Raw genomic sequence first — 10,600 nt, 5'->3', positions numbered from 1 at the left:
TCTGTTAGAGGAGAATGAGTCTTTAATAATCCCTAAACCTATGGTCTGTTAGAGGAGAATGAGTCTCTAATAATACCTAATCCTATGGTCTGTGAGAGGAGCATTAGTCTCTAATAATCCCTAAACCTATTATCTGTGAGAGGAAAATTAGTCTTTAATAATCCCTAAACCTATGGTCTGTGAGAGGAGAATGAGTCTCTAATAATCCCTAAACCTATGGTCTGTGAGAGGAGAATGAGTCTCTAATAATCCCTAAACCTATGGTCTGTGAGAGGAGGATGAGTCTCTAATAATCCCTAAACCTATGGTCTGTGAGAGGAGAATGAGTCTCTAATGATCCCTAAACCTATGGTCTGTTAGAGGAGAATGAGTCTCTAATAATACCTAATCCTATGGTCTGTGAGAGGAGCATTAGTCTCTAATAATCCCTAAACCTATTATCTGTGAGAGGAGAATGAGTCTCTAAGAATCCCTAATCCTATGGTCTGTGAGAGGAGAATGAGTCTCTAACAATCCCTAATCTATGGTCTGTGAGAGGAGCATTAGTCTCTAATAATCCCTAAACCTATGGTCTGTGAGAGGAGAATTAGTCTCTAATAATCCTTAAACCTATGGTCTGTGAGAGGAGAATGAGTCTCTAATAATCCCTAAACCTACGGTCTGTGAGAGGAGAATGAGTCTCTAATAATCCCTAAAGCTATGGTCTGTTAGAGGAGAATGACTCTCTAATAATCCCTAAACCTATGGTCTGTGAGAGGAGAATGACTTTCTAATAATCCCTAAACCTATGGTCTGTGAAAGGAGAGTGAGTCTCTAATAATCCCTAAACCTATGGTCTGTGAGAGGAGAATGAGTCTCTAATAAACCCTAAACCTATGGTCTGTGAGAGGAGAATGAGTCTTTAATAATCCCTAAACCTATGGTCTGTGAGATGAGAATGAGTCTCTAATAAGAGAGAGGAGAATGAGTCTCTAATAATCCCTAAACCTATGGTCTGTGAGAGGAGAATGAGTCTTTAATAATCCCTAAACCTATGGTCTGTGAGATGAGAATGAGTCTCTAATAATCCCTAAACCTATCGTCTGTGAGATGTGAATGAGACTCTAATAATCCCTAAACCTATGGTCTGTGAGAGGAGAATGACTCTCTAATAATCCTTAAACCTTTGGTCTGTAAGAGGAGAATGAGTCTCTAATAATCCCTAAACCTACGGTCTGTGAGAGGAGAATGAGTCTCTAATAATCCCTAAAGATATGGTCTGTGAGAGGAGGATGAGTCTCTAATAATCCCTAAACCTGTGGTCTGCGAGAGGAGAATGAGTCTCTAATAATCCCTAAACCTATGTTCTGTAAGAGGAGAATGAGTCTCTAATAATCCCTAATCCTATGGTCTGTGAGAGGAGGATGAGTCTCTAATAGTCCATTAACCTATGGCCTGTGAGAGGAGAATGAGTCTCTAATAATCCCTAAAGCTATGGTCTGTGAGAGGACAATGAGTCTGTAATAATCCCTACACCTATGGTCTGTTAGAGGAGAATGAGTCTCAAAAAATTCCTAATCCTATGGTCTTTGAGAGGGGAATGAGTCTCTAAAAATTCATAATCCTATAGTCTCTGAGAGGAGAATGAGTCTCTAAGAATCCCTAAACCTATGGTCTGTTAGAGAAGAATGAGTCTCTAATAATCCCTAATCCTATGGTCTGTGAGAGGAGAATGAGTCTCTAACAATCCCTAAACCTATGGTCTCTGAGAGGAAAATTAGACTTTAATAATCCCTAAACATATGGTCTGTGAGAGGAGAATGAGTCTCTAATAATCCCTAAACCTATGGTCTGTGAGAGGAGGATGAGTCTCTAATTATCCCTAAACCTATGGTCTGTGAGATGAGAATGAGTCTCTAATAATCCCTAAACCTATGGTCTGTTAGAGGAGAATGAGTCTCTAATAATCCCTAAACCTACGGTCTGTGAGAGGAGAATGAGTCTCTAATAATCCCTAAAGATATGGTCTGTGAGAGGAGAATGAGTCTCTAATAATCCCTAAACCTATGGTCTGTGAGAGGAGAATGAGTCTCTAATAATCCCTAAACCTATGTTCTGTAAGAGGAGAATGAGTCTCTAATAATCCCTAATCCTATGGTCTGTGAGAGGAGGATGAGTCTCTAATAATCCCTAAACCTATGGCCTGTGAGAGGAGAATGAGTCTCTAATAATCCCTAAAGCTATGGTCTGTGAGAGGACAATGAGTCTCTAATAATCCCTAAACCTATGGTCTGTTAGAGGAGAATGAGTCTCAAAAAATTCCTAATCCTATGGTTTTTTAAGAGGGGAATGAGTCTCTAAAAATTCATAATCCTATGGTCTCTGAGAGGAGAATGAATCTCTAAGAATCCCTAAACCTATGGTCTGTTAGAGGAGAATGAGTCTCTAATAATCCCTAATCCTATGGTCTGTGAGAGGAGATTGAGTCTCTAATAATCCCTAAACCTATGGTCTGTGAGAGGAGGATGAGTCTCTAATAGTCCCTAAACCTATGGTCTGTTAGAGGAGAATGAGTCTCTAATAATCCCTAAACCTATGGTCTGTGAGAGGAGAATGAGTCTCTAATAATCCCTAAAAATATGGTCTGTGAGAGGAGGATGAGTCTCTAATAATCCCTAAACCTATGGTCTGTGAGAGGAGAATGAGTCTCTAATAATCCCTAAACCTATGGTCTGTGAGAGGAGGATGAGTCTCTAATAATCCATTAACCTATGGCCTGTGAGAGGAGAATGAGTCTCTAATAATCCATTAACCTATGGCCTGTGAGAGGAGAATGAGTCTCTAATAATCCCTAAAGCTATGGTCTGTGAGAGGACAATGAGTCTCTAATAATCCCTAAACCTATGGTCTGTTAGAGGAGAATGAGTCTCAAAAAATTCCTAATCCTATGGTTTTTTTAAGAGGGGAATGAGTCTCTAAAAAGTCATAATCCTATGGTCTCTGAGAGGAGAATGAATCTCTAAGAATCCCTAAACCTATGGTCTGTTAGAGGAGAATGAGTCTCTAATAATCCCTAATCCTATGGTCTGTGAGAGGAGAATGAGTCTCTAACAATCCCTAAACCTATGGTCTCTGAGAGGAAAATTAGTCTTTAATAATCCCTAAACCTATGGTCTGTGAGAGGAGAGTGAGTCTCTAATAATCCCTAAACCTATGGTCTGTGAGAGGAGAATGAGTCTCTAATAATCCCTAAACCTATGGTCTTTGAGAGGAGGATGAGTCTCTAATAATCCCTAATCCTATGGTCTGTGAGAGGAGCATTAGTCTCTAATAGTCCCTAAACCTATGGTCTGTTAGAGGAGAATGAGTCTCTAATAATCCCTAATCCTATGGTCTGTGAGAGGAGAATGAGTCTCTAATAATCCCTAAAGATATGGTCTGTGAGAGGAGGATGAGTCTCTAATAATCCCTAAACCTATGGTCTGTGAGAGGAGAATGAGTCTCTAATAATCCCTAAACCTATGGTCTGTGAGAGGAGGATGAGTCTCTAATAATCCATTAACCTATGGCCTGTGAGAGGAGAATGAGTCTCTAATAATCCCTAAAGCTATGGTCTGTGAGAGGACAATGAGTCTCTAATAATCCCTAAACCTATGGTCTGTTAGAGGAGAATGAGTCTCAAAAAATTCATAATCCTATGGTCTCTGAGAGGAGAATGAATCTCTAAGAATCCCTAAACCTATGGTCTGTTAGAGGAGAATTAGTCTCTAATAATCCCTAATCCTATGGTCTGTGAGAGGAGAATGAGTCTCTAACAATCCCTAAACCTATGGTCTCTGAGAGGAAAATTAGTCTTTAATAATCCCTAAACCTATGGTCTGTGAGAGGAGAATGAGTCTCTAATAATCCCTAAACCTATGGTCTGTGAGAGGAGAATGAGTCTCTAATAATCCCTAAACCTATGGTCTGTGAGAGGAGGATGAGTCTCTAATAATCCCTAATCCTATGGTCTGTGAGAGGAGCATTAGTCTCTAATAGTCCCTAAACCTGTGGTCTGTTAGAGGAGAATGAGTCTCTAATAATCCATAATCCTATGGTCTGTGAGAGGAGGATGAGTCTCTAATAATCCCTAAAGATATGGTCTGTGAGAGGAGGATGAGTCTCTAATAATCCCTAAACCTATGGTCTGTGAGAGGAGAATGAGTCTCTAATAATCCCTAAACCTATGGTCTGTGAGAGGAGGATGAGTCTCTAATAATCCATTAACCTATGGCCTGTGAGAGGAGAATGAGTCTCTAATAATCCCTAATCCTATGGTCTGTGAGAGGAGAATGAGTCTCTAATAATCCCTAAAGATATGGTCTGTGAGAGGAGGATGAGTCTCTAATAATCCCTAAACCTATGGTCTGTGAGAGGAGAATGAGTCTCTAATAATCCCTAATTCTATGGTCTGTGAGAGGATAATGAGTCTCTAATAATCCATTAACCTATGGCCTGTGAGATGAGAATGAGTCTCTAATAATCCCTAAAGCTATGGTCTGTGAGAGGACAATGAGTCTCTAATACTCCCTAAACCTATGGTCTGTTAGAGGAGAATGAGTCTCAAAAAATTCCTAATCTATGGTCTGTGAGAGGAGCATTAGTCTCTAATAATCCCTAAACCTATGGTCTGTGAGAGGAGAATGAGTCTCTAATAATCCCTAAACTCATGGTCTGTGAAATGAGAATGAGTCTCTAATAATCCCTAAACATATGGTCTGTGAGAGGCGAATGAGTCTCTAATAATCCCTAAACGTATGGTCTGTGAGAGGAGGATGAGTCTCTAATAATCCCTAAACCTATGGCCTGTGAGAGGAGAATGAGTGTCTAATAATCCCTAAACCTATGGTCTGTGAGAGGAGAATGAGTCTTTAATAATCCCTAAACCTATGGTCTGTGAGAGGAAAATAGGTTTAGGGATTATTAGAGACTCATTCTCCTCTCACAGAACATAGGTTTAGGGATTATTACAGACTCATTCTCCTCTCAAAGACCGTAGGTTTAGGAACTTTTAGAGACTCATTCTCCTCTCACAGACCATAGGTTTAGGGATTATTAGAGACTCATTCTCATCTCACAGTCTGTGAGAGGAGAATGAGTCTCTAATAATCCATTAACCTATGGCCTGTGAGAGGAGAGTGAGTCTCTAATAATCCCTAAAGCTACGGTCTGTGAGAGGAGAATGAGTCTCTAATAATCCCTAAACCTATGGTCTGTTAGAGGAGAATGAGTCTCAAAAAATTCCTAATCCTATTGTCTGTGAGAGGAGAATGAGTCTCTAATAATCCCTAAACCTATGGTCTGTGAGAGGAGAATGACTCTTTAGTAATCCCTAAACCTATGTTCTGTGAAAGGCGAGTGAGTCTCTAATAATCCCTAAACCTATGGTCTGTGAGAGGAGGATGAGTCTCTAATAATCCCTAAACCTATGGTCTGTGAGAGGAAAATTAGTCTTTAAATAATCCCTAAACCTATGGTCCGTGAGAGGAAAATTATGAGAGGAGAATGAATCCCTAAAACTATGGTCTGTGAGAGGAGAATGAGTCTCTAATAATCCCTAAACCTACGGTCTGTGAGAGGATAATGAGTCTCTAATAATCCCTAAAGCTATGGTCTGTTAGAGGAGGATGAGTCTCTAATAATCCCTAAACCTATGGTCTGTGAGAGGAGAATGAGTCTCTACTAATCCCTAAACCTATGGTCTGTTAGAGGAGAATTAGTCTCTAATAATCCCTAATCTATGGTCTGTGAGAGGAGCATTAGTCTCTAATAATCCCTAAACCTATGATCTGTGAGAGGAAAACTAGTTTTTAATAATCCCTAAACCTATGGTCTGTGAGAGGATAATGAGTCTCTAACAATCCCTAAACCTATGGTCTGTTAGAGGAGAATGAGTCTCTAATAATCCCTAATCCTATGGTCTGTGAGAGGAGGATGAGTCTCTAATAATCCCTAAACCTATGGTCTGTGAGAGGAAAATGAGTCTTTAATAATCCCTAAACCTATGGTCTGTGAGAGCAGAATGAGTCTCTAATAATCCCTAATCTATGGTCTGTGAGAGGAGCATTAGTCTCTAATAATCCCTAAACCTATGGTCTGTGAGAGGAGAATGAGTCTCTAATAATCCCTAAACCTATGTTCTGTGAGAGGAGAATGAGTCTCTAATAATCCTTAAACCTATGGTCTGTGAGAGGAGAATGAGTCTCTAATAATCCCTAAACCTACGGTCTGTGAGAGGAGAATGAGTCTCTAATAATCCCTAAAGCTATGGTCTGTTATTGGAGGATGAGTCTCTAATAATCCCTAAACCTATGGTCTGTGAGAGGAAAACTAGTCTTTAATAATCCTATCCATAAACCTATGGTCTGTGAGAGGATAATGAGTCTCTAATATTCCCTAAACCTATGGTCTGTGAGAGGAGAATGAGTCTCTAATAATCCCTAAACCTATGGTCTGTGAGAGGAGGATGAGTCTCTAATTATCCCTAAACCTATGGTCTGTGAGAGGAGAATGAGTCTCTAATAATCCCTAAACCTATGGTCTGTTAGAGGAGAATGAGTCTCTAATAATCCCTAATCCTATGGTCTGTGAGAGGAGCATTAGTCTCTAATAATCCCTAAAACTATGATCTGTGAGAGGAAAATTAGTCTTTAATAGTCCCTAAACCTATGGTCTGTGAGAGGAAAATGAGTCTCTACTAATCCCTAAACCTATGGTCTGTTAGAGGAGAATGAGTCTCTAATAATCCCTAATCCTATGGTCTGTGAGAGGAGAATGAGTCTCTAACAATCCCTAAACTATGGTCTGTGAGAGGAGCATTAGTCTCTAATAATCCCTAAACCTATGGTCTGTGAGAGGAGAATGAGTCTCTAATAATCCATAAACCCATGGTCTGTGAGAGGAGAATGAGTCTCTAATAATCCATAAACCCATGGTCTGTGAAATGAGAATGAGTCTCTAATAATCCCTAAACATAGGGTCTGTGAGAGGCGAATGAGTCTCTAATAATCCCTAAACGTATGGTCTGTGAGAGGAGGATGAGTCTCTAATAGTCCCTAAACCTATGGTCTGTTAGAGGAGAATGATCTTTAATAATCCCTAAACCTATGGTCTGTTAGAGGAGAATGAGTCTCTAATAATACCTAATCCTATGGTCTGTGAGAGGAGCATTAGTCTCTAATAATCCCTAAACCTATTATCTGTGAGAGGAAAATTAGTATTTAATAATCCCTAAACCTATGGTCTGTGAGAGGAGAATGAGTCTCTAATAATCCCTAAAGCTATGGTCTGTGAGAGGAGAATGAGTCTCTAATAATCCCTAAACCTATGGTCTGTGAGAGGAGGATGAGTCTCTAATAATCCCTAAACCTATGGTCTGTGAGAGGAGAATGAGTCTCTAATGATCCCTAAACCTATGGTCTGTTAGAGGAGAATGAGTCTCTAATAATACCTAATCCTATGGTCTGTGAGAGGAGCATTAGTCTCTAATAATCCCTAAACCTATTATCTGTGAGAGGAGAATGAGTCTCTAAGAATCCCTAATCCTATGGTCTGTGAGAGGAGAATGAGTCTCTAACAATCCCTAATCTATGGTCTGTGAGAGGAGCATTAGTCTCTAATAATCCCTAAACCTATGGTCTGTGAGAGGAGAATTAGTCTCTAATAATCCTTAAACCTATGGTCTGTGAGAGGAGAATGAGTCTCTAATAATCCCTAAACCTACGGTCTGTGAGAGGAGAATGAGTCTCTAATAATCCCTAAAGCTATGGTCTGTTAGAGGAGAATGACTCTCTAATAATCCCTAAACCTATGTTCTGTGAGAGGAGAATGAGTCTCCAATAATCCCTAAACCTATGGTCTGTGAGAGGAGAATGACTTTCTAATAATCCCTAAACCTATGGTCTGAGAAAGGAGAGTGAGTCTCTAATAATCCCTAAACCTATGGTCTGTGAGAGGAGAATGAGTCTCTAATAAACCCTAAACCTATGGTCTGTGAGAGGAGAATGAGTCTTTAATAATCCCTAAACCTATGGTCTGTGAGATGAGAATGAGTCTCTAATAATCCCTAAACCTATCGTCTGTGAGATGTGAATGAGACTCTAATAATCCCTAAACCTATGGTCTGTGAGAGGAGAATGACTCTCTAATAATCCCTAAACCTACGGTCTGTGAGAGGAGAATGAGTCTCTAATAATCCCTAAACCTACGGTCTGTGAGAGGAGGATGAGTCTCTAATAATCCCTAAACCTGTGGTCTCTGAGAGGAAAATTAGTCTTTAATAATCCCTAAACATATGGTCTGTGAGAGGAGAATGAGTCTCTAATAATCCCTAAACCTATGGTCTGTGAGAGGAGGATGAGTCTCTAATTATCCCTAAACCTATGGTCTGTGAGATGAGAATGAGTCTCTAATAATCCCTAAACCTATGGTCTGTTAGAGGAGAATGAGTCTCTAATAATCCCTAAACCTACGGTCTGTGAGAGGAGAATGAGTCTCTAATAATCCCTAAAGATATGGTCTGTGAGAGGAGAATGAGTCTCTAATAATCCCTAAACCTATGGTCTGTGAGAGGAGAATGAGTCTCTAATAATCCCTAAACCTATGTTCTGTAAGAGGAGAATGAGTCTCTAATAATCCCTAATCCTATGGTCTGTGAGAGGAGGATGAGTCTCTAATAATCCCTAAACCTATGGCCTGTGAGAGGAGAATGAGTCTCTAATAATCCCTAAAGCTATGGTCTGTGAGAGGACAATGAGTCTCTAATAATCCCTAAACCTATGGTCTGTTAGAGGAGAATGAGTCTCAAAAAATTCCTAATCCTATGGTTTTTTAAGAGGGGAATGAGTCTCTAAAAATTCATAATCCTATGGTCTCTGAGAGGAGAATGAATCTCTAAGAATCCCTAAACCTATGGTCTGTTAGAGGAGAATGAGTCTCTAATAATCCCTAATCCTATGGTCTGTGAGAGGAGCATTAGTCTCTAATAATCCCTAAACCTATGGTCTGTGAGAGGAGGATGAGTCTCTAATAGTCCCTAAACCTATGGTCTGTTAGAGGAGAATGAGTCTCTAATAATCCCTAAACCTATGGTCTGTGAGAGGAGAATGAGTCTCTAATAATCCCTAAAAATATGGTCTGTGAGAGGAGGATGAGTCTCTAATAATCCCTAAACCTATGGTCTGTGAGAGGAGAATGAGTCTCTAATAATCCCTAAACCTATGGTCTGTGAGAGGAGGATGAGTCTCTAATAATCCATTAACCTATGGCCTGTGAGAGGAGAATGAGTCTCTAATAATCCATTAACCTATGGCCTGTGAGAGGAGAATGAGTCTCTAATAATCCCTAAAGCTATGGTCTGTGAGAGGACAATAAGTCTCTAATAATCCCTAAACCTATGGTCTGTTAGAGGAGAATGAGTCTCAAAAAATTCCTAATCCTATGGTTTTTTTAAGAGGGGAATGAGTCTCTAAAAAGTCATAATCCTATGGTCTCTGAGAGGAGAATGAATCTCTAAGAATCCCTAAACCTATGGTCTGTTAGAGGAGAATGAGTCTCTAATAATCCCTAATCCTATGGTCTGTGAGAGGAGAATGAGTCTCTAACAATCCCTAAACCTATGGTCTCTGAGAGGAAAATTAGTCTTTAATAATCCCTAAACCTATGGTCTGTGAGAGGAGAGTGAGTCACTAATAATCCCTAAACCTATGGTCTGTGAGAGGAGAATGAGTCTCTAATAATCCCTAAACCTATGGTCTGTGAGAGGAGGATGAGTCTCTAATAATCCCTAATCCTATGGTCTGTGAGAGGAGCATTAGTCTCTAATAGTCCCTAAACCTATGGTCTGTTAGAGGAGAATGAGTCTCTAATAATCCCTAATCCTATGGTCTGTGAGAGGAGAATGAGTCTCTAATAATCCCTAAAGATATGGTCTGTGAGAGGAGGATGAGTCTCTAATAATCCCTAAACCTATGGTCTGTGAGAGGAGGATGAGTCTCTAATAATCCATTAACCTATGGCCTGTGAGAGGAGAATGAGTCTCTAATAATCCCTAAAGCTATGGTCTGTGAGAGGACAATGAGTCTCTAATAATCCCTAAACCTATGGTCTGTTAGAGGAGAATGAGTCTCAAGAAATTCATAATCCTATGGTCTCTGAGAGGAGAATGAATCTCTAAGAATCCCTAAACCTATGGTCTGTTAGAGGAGAATTAGTCTCTAATAATCCCTAATCCTATGGTCTGTGAGAGGAGAATGAGTCTCTAACAATTCCTAAACCTATGGTCTCTGAGAGGAAAATTAGTCTTTAATAATCCCTAAACCTATGGTCTGTGAGAGGAGAATGAGTCTCGAATAATCCCTAAACCTATGGTCTGTGAGAGGAGAATGAGTCTCTAATAATCCCTAAACCTATGGTCTGTGAGAGGAGGATGAGTCTCTAATAATCCCTAATCCTATGGTCTGTGAGAGGAGCATTAGTCTCTAATAGTCCCTAAACCTGTGGTCTGTTAGAGGAGAATGAGTCTCTAATAATCCATAATCCTATGGTCTGTGAGAGGGGAATGAGTCTCTAATAATCCCTAAAG

This window comes from Oncorhynchus clarkii, chromosome 12, assembly GCF_045791955.1.
Source record: "Oncorhynchus clarkii lewisi isolate Uvic-CL-2024 chromosome 12, UVic_Ocla_1.0, whole genome shotgun sequence".
NCBI classification, from domain to species: domain Eukaryota; kingdom Metazoa; phylum Chordata; class Actinopteri; order Salmoniformes; family Salmonidae; genus Oncorhynchus; species Oncorhynchus clarkii.
The sequence above is the reverse complement of the archived record's forward strand: the minus strand, read 5'-3'. Positions refer to the sequence as shown.